This window comes from Mytilus edulis, chromosome 12, assembly GCF_963676685.1.
Source record: "Mytilus edulis chromosome 12, xbMytEdul2.2, whole genome shotgun sequence".
NCBI classification, from domain to species: domain Eukaryota; kingdom Metazoa; phylum Mollusca; class Bivalvia; order Mytilida; family Mytilidae; genus Mytilus; species Mytilus edulis.
This window is the reverse complement of record NC_092355.1, coordinates 33,505,035-33,516,382: the sequence shown is the minus strand read 5'-3', so window position 1 is coordinate 33,516,382 and position 11,348 is coordinate 33,505,035. Positions and strand designations below refer to the sequence as shown.

The 11,348-nt window shown below is 31.4% G+C and overlaps 1 protein-coding gene and 1 long non-coding RNA gene across 2 annotated transcripts in view; one reads left to right on the top strand and one right to left on the bottom strand.

Annotated features, from left to right (window-relative positions):
• Positions 1 to 835: 835 nt before the first annotated feature.
• Positions 836 to 5,018, bottom strand: LOC139497266 (uncharacterized). Its single transcript, XR_011657734.1, has 3 exons — positions 4,807 to 5,018; positions 1,485 to 1,587; positions 836 to 908 (listed from the first exon to the last, which is right to left on the bottom strand). It is a non-coding gene; the product is annotated as an uncharacterized lncRNA (long non-coding RNA).
• A 305-nt stretch (positions 5,019 to 5,323) lies between these two features.
• The window catches only part of LOC139498303 (low-density lipoprotein receptor-like), a 69,180-nt gene continuing 63,155 nt past the window's right edge, over positions 5,324 to 11,348 (top strand). The window contains exon 1 of the mRNA XM_071286669.1: positions 5,324 to 5,385. The gene's annotated coding sequence lies outside the window, so the exon portion shown is untranslated. The remainder of the gene's footprint in view (positions 5,386 to 11,348) is intronic.

Here is an 11,348-nt window from a genome sequence, read left to right as displayed (position 1 = left end):
ATCTCTTACTTTGTTTTATTAGTATTATGTATTTCTGAACATATACATTTTACCTAATTTTCTTCATTTTCTTCAAAAATTAAAAAAAGTTCGTCTGTTTATTTATCATTCTACATTAGACATTTATTGCATATACAGTAAAAATGATATTTTAGGATCCGCACTTTACATACACTGGTTATTAGATTGTTTCGGGACAGTAAAGAGCATGAACAAGGTTGTGGCAGTAGCCCAACATCATATATCAGCACAAACTGAAGTTCAGAAAATAACAATATTTCATACCAAGGAAACTTCTGAGCAATACATACCATTTGAAATGTAATGACTCTTTAAAAGAATACTATTTAATAAAAACATACAAGAAATTAAAGAAAAATGACTTACATAATGTAATATCACTCAGTCACCATCGAAACCAATATAATTACACAGAGAGAAGTCAATATGAAGTGGGATGAAAGACATAACCAAACAAGAGTAGAAGATATTTCAAAACATATAAAATCAGTTGTCATATTGGCAATTACACCACATCTCCTTCTTTGTACAATGTTGTATACTGATATATCCATCTTAAATTTGGAATAAATAAATCATCCATAAACAAGTTCTGAAGCTATAAATCTGAACCGTGCAAGTTGCACCAAAGCATGAAAGAGTTGCTAACTTTCAATTTAATATAATATTGAAAAACCACAAATTTCATTTTTGCATGAAGTTGGAGAAGACCTCCAAATAGCTATTGGGATTGTGCTGCTGGCTTGCTGTCTCATTAAAGTTTATCACAATGCTCATATTTGAAATACATAATAAAGAAAAGTTAGATTTATTTCAATTTCAAGCTAAATGTTTATTTAAATGATGACTCTCATTCTTTTTCACTGTTGTTTCTTCTACTTCTTCATCTGAAAAAACACAAAATATCAAAAATAAAATAAAATTGTTGAAATTAGTGTGTGCTGTTCGGTTGTTTCTATATTTAAAAATCTAAAGCTTTACTGGTAGTTTAAAATCAAGACAACAAATATCAATTGGATTTTAAAAAATGCTATGAGTGAGCTGTTTTCATAGATTTTATGTTTTTTTAACTGTGACTCTTCCATACTTGCTATCTTGCAATTTGTCTAGTCTTTTTTGTAAAACCTTAAATATTGATCAGTTTTTTTCCAGTCAAATGAACTAGTAAATACTTTCAGCATAATTCAACAACACAAATGAATACATCTACTTAGTAATTGTTAAGGTCATTTAATATAAAAAAGAAGATGTGGTATGATTGCCAATGAGACAACTACATGTATCCACAAAAGACCAAGACATTACCAACAAAGTTATTTATTCAAATATTACTATCAAATTGTTTTTAATTTTGATTATATGATTATGTTGTTTGGTTGCTGTCTCGGCAACATATAACTAATTTCAATTTTTTCTCTATAACATATTTGTTTCATGATATGTCTGTATGAATAACCATCTACCTGATATATTTCCCAACCTAATCAAGATCTACAAGTTAGACATCGGCATATCTATCATAACAGTAGAGCATAGTCAACTAGACAAGGATAATTCTCCATTCTACTTCAAAATAGATAAAATACTCAATTGAAATAATTCAAATGTATCAAATGACTTTCAAAAATGTATACAGTACGAGGTTTTTTATGTGCATGATTGTGTGTGTTCTCATAAAAAGTCACAAAAAGGACGGGCAATAACCATATAAAAATATAAAAAAAATAGCCAATGATGGGTTAAATGATATAATACATCAGTAATGAAGCAACTAAACAATACAAATCTAACAAGAATGTGTCAATAAGTACATGGATGCCTCTATCACACTATCATCTTCTACATGTATGTTCAGTGGACCGTGAAATTGGGGTCAAACATCTAATTTGGCATTAAAATTAGAAAGATTATATCATAGGGAACATGTGAACTATATTTCAAATTGATTGGACTTCAATTTCATCAAAAACTACCTTGACCAAAAAATTTAACCTGAAAAGGAATGGACTATCTTACAAACGGACGAACAGACCAGAAAAACATAATACCCCTCTACTATAGTAAGTGGGGCATATAAATTCTTAGTTTTCTTTCTTAGTCAAAAATATTGTACGTGCAAAGCACAAACAAATTTATTTAGTTTTTTGACACGATTAATCAGATCATTTTTATTTTTTATTTTATAACACTTCCTTATTGTAATGGAAAGGGGGAAAAAAATAAAAAAATCTGAGCATTCAGAATAATTTTTTCAAATTGGTGATCCGTATACATTGTAAACATAACTGCCCCGCTTCTTCAATTTAGTTAATTGTTCAAATTAATTCAAAGTTGATTTAAAAAAATATATTGAAGGCAATTTCAGACAGGAGGTTTTTCTATACTAGGCTATTCTTGTTTAATGAAGATGGTTTAATTAAATTGAGAATGTGTTTTGGGGCCACAAATACCCTGTAACAATATGCACCAGTCAACTTCCGCATACAGATGCAGGATTCATTTCATTAAGGCCCATTTGCAATTATAAGCATTGAGTATAAATTTCATAACATTTAGTTGAAGCAAACAAGAGGAAGAAAAGTAACCAACAGATTAAGTAATTGCTTCATTTATAAAGGAACATATAAAGTCATAGACGGTAAAAGTGACACCACCCAATTTTAAACATGATCTGTATTTTGTGGTTATAAGCATTGTGTACCTATTCGTTTTATAACATTTGTTTGAACGTGTTGAAGCAAACTAAAGTAAGAAAACGGAAACTCAGCAATTTTTTATTTAACTTGTGCTATACATGTAGATAAAGACTGTATTTTTGTCTATGCCACATTGTTGTGTTACTGTTTCATTGAAATTGGTTTCAGTGGCTGAATAGTCTTAAGGCAGCAACCATTTGATTTTCTGGGGGAGGGGGGGCTATGGCTTTTTTTTCTGTACAAACTTTTTTTCGCGACAAGTCGAAAACAATTTTTTTCTTTCAATTTTAGCATTACATAAAGTGGCAGCTGAGGGTGAAACAAACAATTTTTTTTCTCAGAATCAAAAACAAATTATTTTTTTCTCCAAAAACTGGAAACAAACTTTTTTTCCCAAAAAAAAACATAGCCCCCCCCCCCCCCCCCCCCCAGAAAATCAAATGGTTGCTGCCTAAGTAAATAACTTCTCTATCACTATCCTGTCAACACAAAGGTTGTGAATTTCAAAGCACACACTTAGTCTTTCAGTTTGACTACAATCTCAATTGACTTAGCTAGCCTGTCAGATTTACTATCTTGGATCTTAGTTCTCTACAAGCATTATTTTCTCACTCAACCAATAAACAGCAACTACTACGAAATAGTACATAATGCTGAAAGTGTCATTAAACACCAATTAACCATTGACATAAATTACACATGTGACAGAATAATTAAAAATTGGACACCTTTAGATGTTGTGTTTTTTGCACTTGTGGACTTGCTTTTAATATAGTAAATAATTGATACATGTATTGACAAAAATATAAATATAAAGCATACAATGTAGTATTACTTACAAATAATTAAAAAAATCAAATAGCATCATCATATTTTCTTAATTCTCATGCATTTTGTACAGTGGCTGGTATTTAATCTTAACAGAAATTATAATAATTTTATCTCAAGATTAATTATAGCATATATGTAATAAAAAAAATTTTGTGGTCTCTTTTTAAAAGTGCACATGTTTTTAAAATATATTCTGTAATCTTAGCAATTCACCTAATATTTACAAGGACAAACAAATACTTGTTTATATTATCAAAAAGGAGAACACTTCATGAAAACGAATTTGTTAAACAAATACAGCTGTGTTAAATCTGAGTCTGATGATACTGTTTTCTTGAAGCAAAAAAAAATGCCTTCAAATTTTTTTTTTTAAATTTTTTGTTGGTAGTTCTATCTGAATTATATAGCAAAAAATTGAAGGTGGCATATTTAACTGCTGTGTGTTGTAGTGTGAGGTCCAACAATCACTGCCTCAACTCTTTGGTGGTTCTCGTAAAAATAACACACATCCCCGAGTCTAAAGACAGTAAAGTGAAAGTTAAAAGAGAAATAGACTATAGTTTCTTGTGATATAAATAGACAGTCTGACAAACAACTCGGGTCTGCGTTTCAATCAGACATTACAAGAGGGGGGATAGGAGGGGTCCTGATCCCGAAATCCCGGGCTTAAAAACACGAAATCCCGAGGTCCCGAATTTAAATAAAGTAAATCCCGACGTCCCGAAATTCGAAAAAAAAGAATTCCCGGATCCCGAAAGGGTCAATCCCAAAATCCCGAGCTTAAAAACACCCGATCCCGGAGTCCTGATAAAGGTCCTATCCCCCTCTTACATAGAGTATGCTGTTTTAATTTGGCGTGGATGTTTCTTTATTACTTTTAACAATCCAAAGTAATAAATATCAAGCATACACGGCTTCTTTGATGCCGGGCTGCCATACTTTTTGCTATGATTGTTTACATTTTGGGCAACACAAATGCCTTTCATTTTCACGGAATTACACAAATCGTCAAATGAGGAAACGTTACAAAGCACAAAGTGACGTTGTAGACTAATTCCATAAAAAGCATCAACAACTATAGTTTGCCTGGTTCGCGCTATGCATTAGAAAGCCAGATCAAGCTTAAATTTTGGGATCATTTCAACGAAGTTCTCAAGTATGTTCTATGAAAAGCTCCAATTTATTTACGTACGGTACGTTTTCGAGAGAAAAATAACATTTTACATTTTAAACGAACAGGGCTAATGTATTTACCTACCGAACGATAGGAGCATCAGCCAGTACAATCTCTGAAACTTTTCCATCACAATGAGTCTTCTGCTATAAATATCCTAGTCCAAATAATTATGACGTCTTGAAAGGCTATTATAATTTTTTTCTTTGACGCCTAACTTCGATATCCTAGTCCAAATAATTATGACGTCTTGAAAGGCTATTATAATTTTTATCTTTGACGCCTAACTTCGACGTCATAACGCCAAACTCATATTTTCAGTTGGACTTTGAGAGGGAATCTACTGCTTTATTAAAACATTTAACTGATTTCTCCTCAAGATGCTTCATTTTAGGAGTATAAAATATATTTTTGATCTAAACTCGGTACATTTTGACGGACCTGAATTTCCGGATAATGTAAAACAAAGGTTCCGGAAATTCAGGTCTGTCGAATATTACCGAGTTTGGTGTAAAAATTATTTTATAATCTCCTAAAAAGAAATCAGATAAACGTTTTAAAAAATGCAGTCGACATGTTCCCGCCTCGGATGGAATTGTTACTAATATTATTATTTCTGTAGGGATTAATTGGAAATATTTTGATCAAACAAACACATTAAAGGTAAGAATTTTTATATATGCAATTTTTATTAGCCTTCAATGAAAATTTGATGGCTAAATTGGGTCTCAAAGTTGAGAGCAAAATATGCTCTCAAAGTCCAACCGAAAATGGCGGCTTCAGCATTATGACGTCGAAGTAAGGCGTCAAAGAAAAAAAATATAATAGACGTTGCGCACGATATTGGTGTCACTTTGGAAATATGGTCCGAGACCACCATTGTCGTCCCTTGATTTTCGTTGTTCACAAATATAGTCCCTAGTGTTGACAGTGGGTTACTTGCCATTAATTTTTATACCCCTTCCAAATTTATTTCTCCATGTTCACTGCCTCAAATTGCAAGAAGGGGGTTGAAATTACACTGTAAAAAAATTTGGGTCCAGAATTTTAAAGGAAAGTAGTGATTTGGTCCAGCTGAAAAAGGTTGAAAATGAGCACTTCGGAAGCTGTCAAAAGATTTCAAGACGCCCTAAACATAAAATTGGCCATATTTTGAGTTAGAGGCGATGAAGTTTTCTATAAATTTGATATAATTTGTCCCAAAAGTAGTACAACACACTGTAAAAGTTTCTTTGAGAAAGCGCAGGTGGGATTTTTTTTATTTTCATTTATGTTCTAAAAGAAATGCACTACGAATTAATTGTGTTCTCGGACCTAAGAGGTGAAATCTGTAAATATAGAATTTGTACTCTGGCAACTTCCCTAAATGATTTGATGGTGTCAACTTGTCAAATAGCATGAAACTAAAGGATTTAAACTTTTATTTTATAGAATTTCTGCCAAAACGACCAATTTTGACATTTTATGGTCAAAATAGGCATTTTATAACTTTTTCAATATTGATGCATAAATGGCATCCTGACTTTCTATCTGACAGGTTTTTATGTGTCAATATTTGTGTTTCTATGCCTTTACCTGCTTCTTTTACTTATTTATGAACTCTGAATCTACAGAAAAGAAGTTTATCTCAGATAAAATGTGCAAAATGTGTTGTATGAATGACCCTTGTCTAACGCCTTGTTTGGATGAAGGCAATAGTGGGGAGCTTGGTATATAAAATTTGATGTCCATATTAGAGACTTCACTAAATTTGTATCAAATGCACTTTACAATGTCTATTGTACCTGTTCCATTTCACATACTATATTTCTTTTCTTCTGTAGGATAGCAAGTGGTTTAAATATAAGCCTGTTGAGAATAAATTGCATGAAAGTTTTTCCCTAAAAAGGCAAAAATCTTTGTTTCAGCCCATACTGCTTGTAAGAAAAGTTATTTGCAAGAGTCTTTTTGTGCTCAGATTTGTTGTATCATGTCACATGAGTATAGAAATGATAAAAAAGACACACATTTTTATTTTTTATAGCCTCAATATGCATTTTTAAATGTAAATATGTGGCACGGCCTTAATTGACCCTAAATTTTTTCCAGTCTTACTTGGCCTAAGACCCTTTTAAACTAATATGATATGTTATTTGTAACTTTTCTTTCCATTTAAAGTACTTTAAATACATATGTAAGGATTATTTATAACCAAAAAGCTTCACAAATTTAAAATTGCTGGAAAATATTACATCTTCATGTAAGGCTCCACTTCATTGAAAAACCTGAATTTTTAGGCGCAGGCTCATATAAATTTGACTTATGAATAATTATGCCAAGTCTGATAAATCAAATGAGTACTCTATTGCTTTTAGTACATGATAAGTTATATATTAAGGCATTTAACAAGTATTTTTTTGCAATATTTAAATTTTTAAAGCCCCAAATGTTGATAGTTGAAATTTTTCAATTTTAACGTCAAAATTTTACACGCAAAGATGAGTATAGAACTAAACTTAATGTCTATAATATACATCCTATTGTCATGAAACTTTGTAAGTAGTGTTATAATACATTAAGCTTTGTTCATACCAAGTTTTTTTAAGATTTGTCTACTCTTTCAACCCTATTAGGTCCGAGACCACCATTGTCGTCCCTTGATTTTCGTTGTTCACAAATATAGTCCCTAGTGTTGACAGTGGGTTACTTGCCATTAATTTTTATACCCCTTCCAAATTTATTTCTCCATGTTCACTGCCTCAAATTGCAAGAAGGGGGTTGAAATTACACTGTAAAAAAATTTGGGTCCAGAATTTTAAAGGAAAGTAGTGATTTGGTCCAGCTGAAAAAGGTTGAAAATGAGCACTTCGGAAGCTGTCAAAAGATTTCAAGACGCCCTAAACATAAAATTGGCCATATTTTGAGTTAGAGGCGATGAAGTTTTCTATAAATTTGATATAATTTGTCCCAAAAGTAGTACAACACACTGTAAAAGTTTCTTTGAGAAAGCGCAGGTGGGATTTTTTTTATTTTCATTTATGTTCTAAAAGAAATGCACTACGAATTAATTGTGTTCTCGGACCTAAGAGGTGAAATCTGTAAATATAGAATTTGTACTCTGGCAACTTCCCTAAATGATTTGATGGTGTCAACTTGTCAAATAGCATGAAACTAAAGGATTTAAACTTTTATTTTATAGAATTTCTGCCAAAACGACCAATTTTGACATTTTATGGTCAAAATAGGCATTTTATAACTTTTTCAATATTGATGCATAAATGGCATCCTGACTTTCTATCTGACAGGTTTTTATGTGTCAATATTTGTGTTTCTATGCCTTTACCTGCTTCTTTTACTTATTTATGAACTCTGAATCTACAGAAAAGAAGTTTATCTCAGATAAAATGTGCAAAATGTGTTGTATGAATGACCCTTGTCTAACGCCTTGTTTGGATGAAGGCAATAGTGGGGAGCTTGGTATATAAAATTTGATGTCCATATTAGAGACTTCACTAAATTTGTATCAAATGCACTTTACAATGTCTATTGTACCTGTTCCATTTCACATACTATATTTCTTTTCTTCTGTAGGATAGCAAGTGGTTTAAATATAAGCCTGTTGAGAATAAATTGCATGAAAGTTTTTCCCTAAAAAGGCAAAAATCTTTGTTTCAGCCCATACTGCTTGTAAGAAAAGTTATTTGCAAGAGTCTTTTTGTGCTCAGATTTGTTGTATCATGTCACATGAGTATAGAAATGATAAAAAAGACACACATTTTTATTTTTTATAGCCTCAATATGCATTTTTAAATGTAAATATGTGGCACGGCCTTAATTGACCCTAAATTTTTTCCAGTCTTACTTGGCCTAAGACCCTTTTAAACTAATATGATATGTTATTTGTAACTTTTCTTTCCATTTAAAGTACTTTAAATACATATGTAAGGATTATTTATAACCAAAAAGCTTCACAAATTTAAAATTGCTGGAAAATATTACATCTTCATGTAAGGCTCCACTTCATTGAAAAACCTGAATTTTTAGGCGCAGGCTCATATAAATTTGACTTATGAATAATTATGCCAAGTCTGATAAATCAAATGAGTACTCTATTGCTTTTAGTACATGATAAGTTATATATTAAGGCATTTAACAAGTATTTTTTTGCAATATTTAAATTTTTAAAGCCCCAAATGTTGATAGTTGAAATTTTTCAATTTTAACGTCAAAATTTTACACGCAAAGATGAGTATAGAACTAAACTTAATGTCTATAATATACATCCTATTGTCATGAAACTTTGTAAGTAGTGTTATAATACATTAAGCTTTGTTCATACCAAGTTTTTTTAAGATTTGTCTACTCTTTCAACCCTATTAGGTCCGAGACCACCATTGTCGTCCCTTGATTTTCGTTGTTCACAAATATAGTCCCTAGTGTTGACAGTGGGTTACTTGCCATTAATTTTTATACCCCTTCCAAATTTATTTCTCCATGTTCACTGCCTCAAATTGCAAGAAGGGGGTTGAAATTACACTGTAAAAAAATTTGGGTCCAGAATTTTAAAGGAAAGTAGTGATTTGGTCCAGCTGAAAAAGGTTGAAAATGAGCACTTCGGAAGCTGTCAAAAGATTTCAAGACGCCCTAAACATAAAATTGGCCATATTTTGAGTTAGAGGCGATGAAGTTTTCTATAAATTTGATATAATTTGTCCCAAAAGTAGTACAACACACTGTAAAAGTTTCTTTGAGAAAGCGCAGGTGGGATTTTTTTTATTTTCATTTATGTTCTAAAAGAAATGCACTACGAATTAATTGTGTTCTCGGACCTAAGAGGTGAAATCTGTAAATATAGAATTTGTACTCTGGCAACTTCCCTAAATGATTTGATGGTGTCAACTTGTCAAATAGCATGAAACTAAAGGATTTAAACTTTTATTTTATAGAATTTCTGCCAAAACGACCAATTTTGACATTTTATGGTCAAAATAGGCATTTTATAACTTTTTCAATATTGATGCATAAATGGCATCCTGACTTTCTATCTGACAGGTTTTTATGTGTCAATATTTGTGTTTCTATGCCTTTACCTGCTTCTTTTACTTATTTATGAACTCTGAATCTACAGAAAAGAAGTTTATCTCAGATAAAATGTGCAAAATGTGTTGTATGAATGACCCTTGTCTAACGCCTTGTTTGGATGAAGGCAATAGTGGGGAGCTTGGTATATAAAATTTGATGTCCATATTAGAGACTTCACTAAATTTGTATCAAATGCACTTTACAATGTCTATTGTACCTGTTCCATTTCACATACTATATTTCTTTTCTTCTGTAGGATAGCAAGTGGTTTAAATATAAGCCTGTTGAGAATAAATTGCATGAAAGTTTTTCCCTAAAAAGGCAAAAATCTTTGTTTCAGCCCATACTGCTTGTAAGAAAAGTTATTTGCAAGAGTCTTTTTGTGCTCAGATTTGTTGTATCATGTCACATGAGTATAGAAATGATAAAAAAGACACACATTTTTATTTTTTATAGCCTCAATATGCATTTTTAAATGTAAATATGTGGCACGGCCTTAATTGACCCTAAATTTTTTCCAGTCTTACTTGGCCTAAGACCCTTTTAAACTAATATGATATGTTATTTGTAACTTTTCTTTCCATTTAAAGTACTTTAAATACATATGTAAGGATTATTTATAACCAAAAAGCTTCACAAATTTAAAATTGCTGGAAAATATTACATCTTCATGTAAGGCTCCACTTCATTGAAAAACCTGAATTTTTAGGCGCAGGCTCATATAAATTTGACTTATGAATAATTATGCCAAGTCTGATAAATCAAATGAGTACTCTATTGCTTTTAGTACATGATAAGTTATATATTAAGGCATTTAACAAGTATTTTTTTGCAATATTTAAATTTTTAAAGCCCCAAATGTTGATAGTTGAAATTTTTCAATTTTAACGTCAAAATTTTACACGCAAAGATGAGTATAGAACTAAACTTAATGTCTATAATATACATCCTATTGTCATGAAACTTTGTAAGTAGTGTTATAATACATTAAGCTTTGTTCATACCAAGTTTTTTTAAGATTTGTCTACTCTTTCAACCCTATTAGGTCCGAGACCACCATTGTCGTCCCTTGATTTTCGTTGTTCACAAATATAGTCCCTAGTGTTGACAGTGGGTTACTTGCCATTAATTTTTATACCCCTTCCAAATTTATTTCTCCATGTTCACTGCCTCAAATTGCAAGAAGGGGGTTGAAATTACACTGTAAAAAAATTTGGGTCCAGAATTTTAAAGGAAAGTAGTGATTTGGTCCAGCTGAAAAAGGTTGAAAATGAGCACTTCGGAAGCTGTCAAAAGATTTCAAGACGCCCTAAACATAAAATTGGCCATATTTTGAGTTAGAGGCGATGAAGTTTTCTATAAATTTGATATAATTTGTCCCAAAAGTAGTACAACACACTGTAAAAGTTTCTTTGAGAAAGCGCAGGTGGGATTTTTTTTATTTTCATTTATGTTCTAAAAGAAATGCACTACGAATTAATTGTGTTCTCGGACCTAAGAGGTGAAATCTGTAAATATAGAATTTGTACTCTGGCAACTTCCCTAAATGATTTGATGGTGTCAAC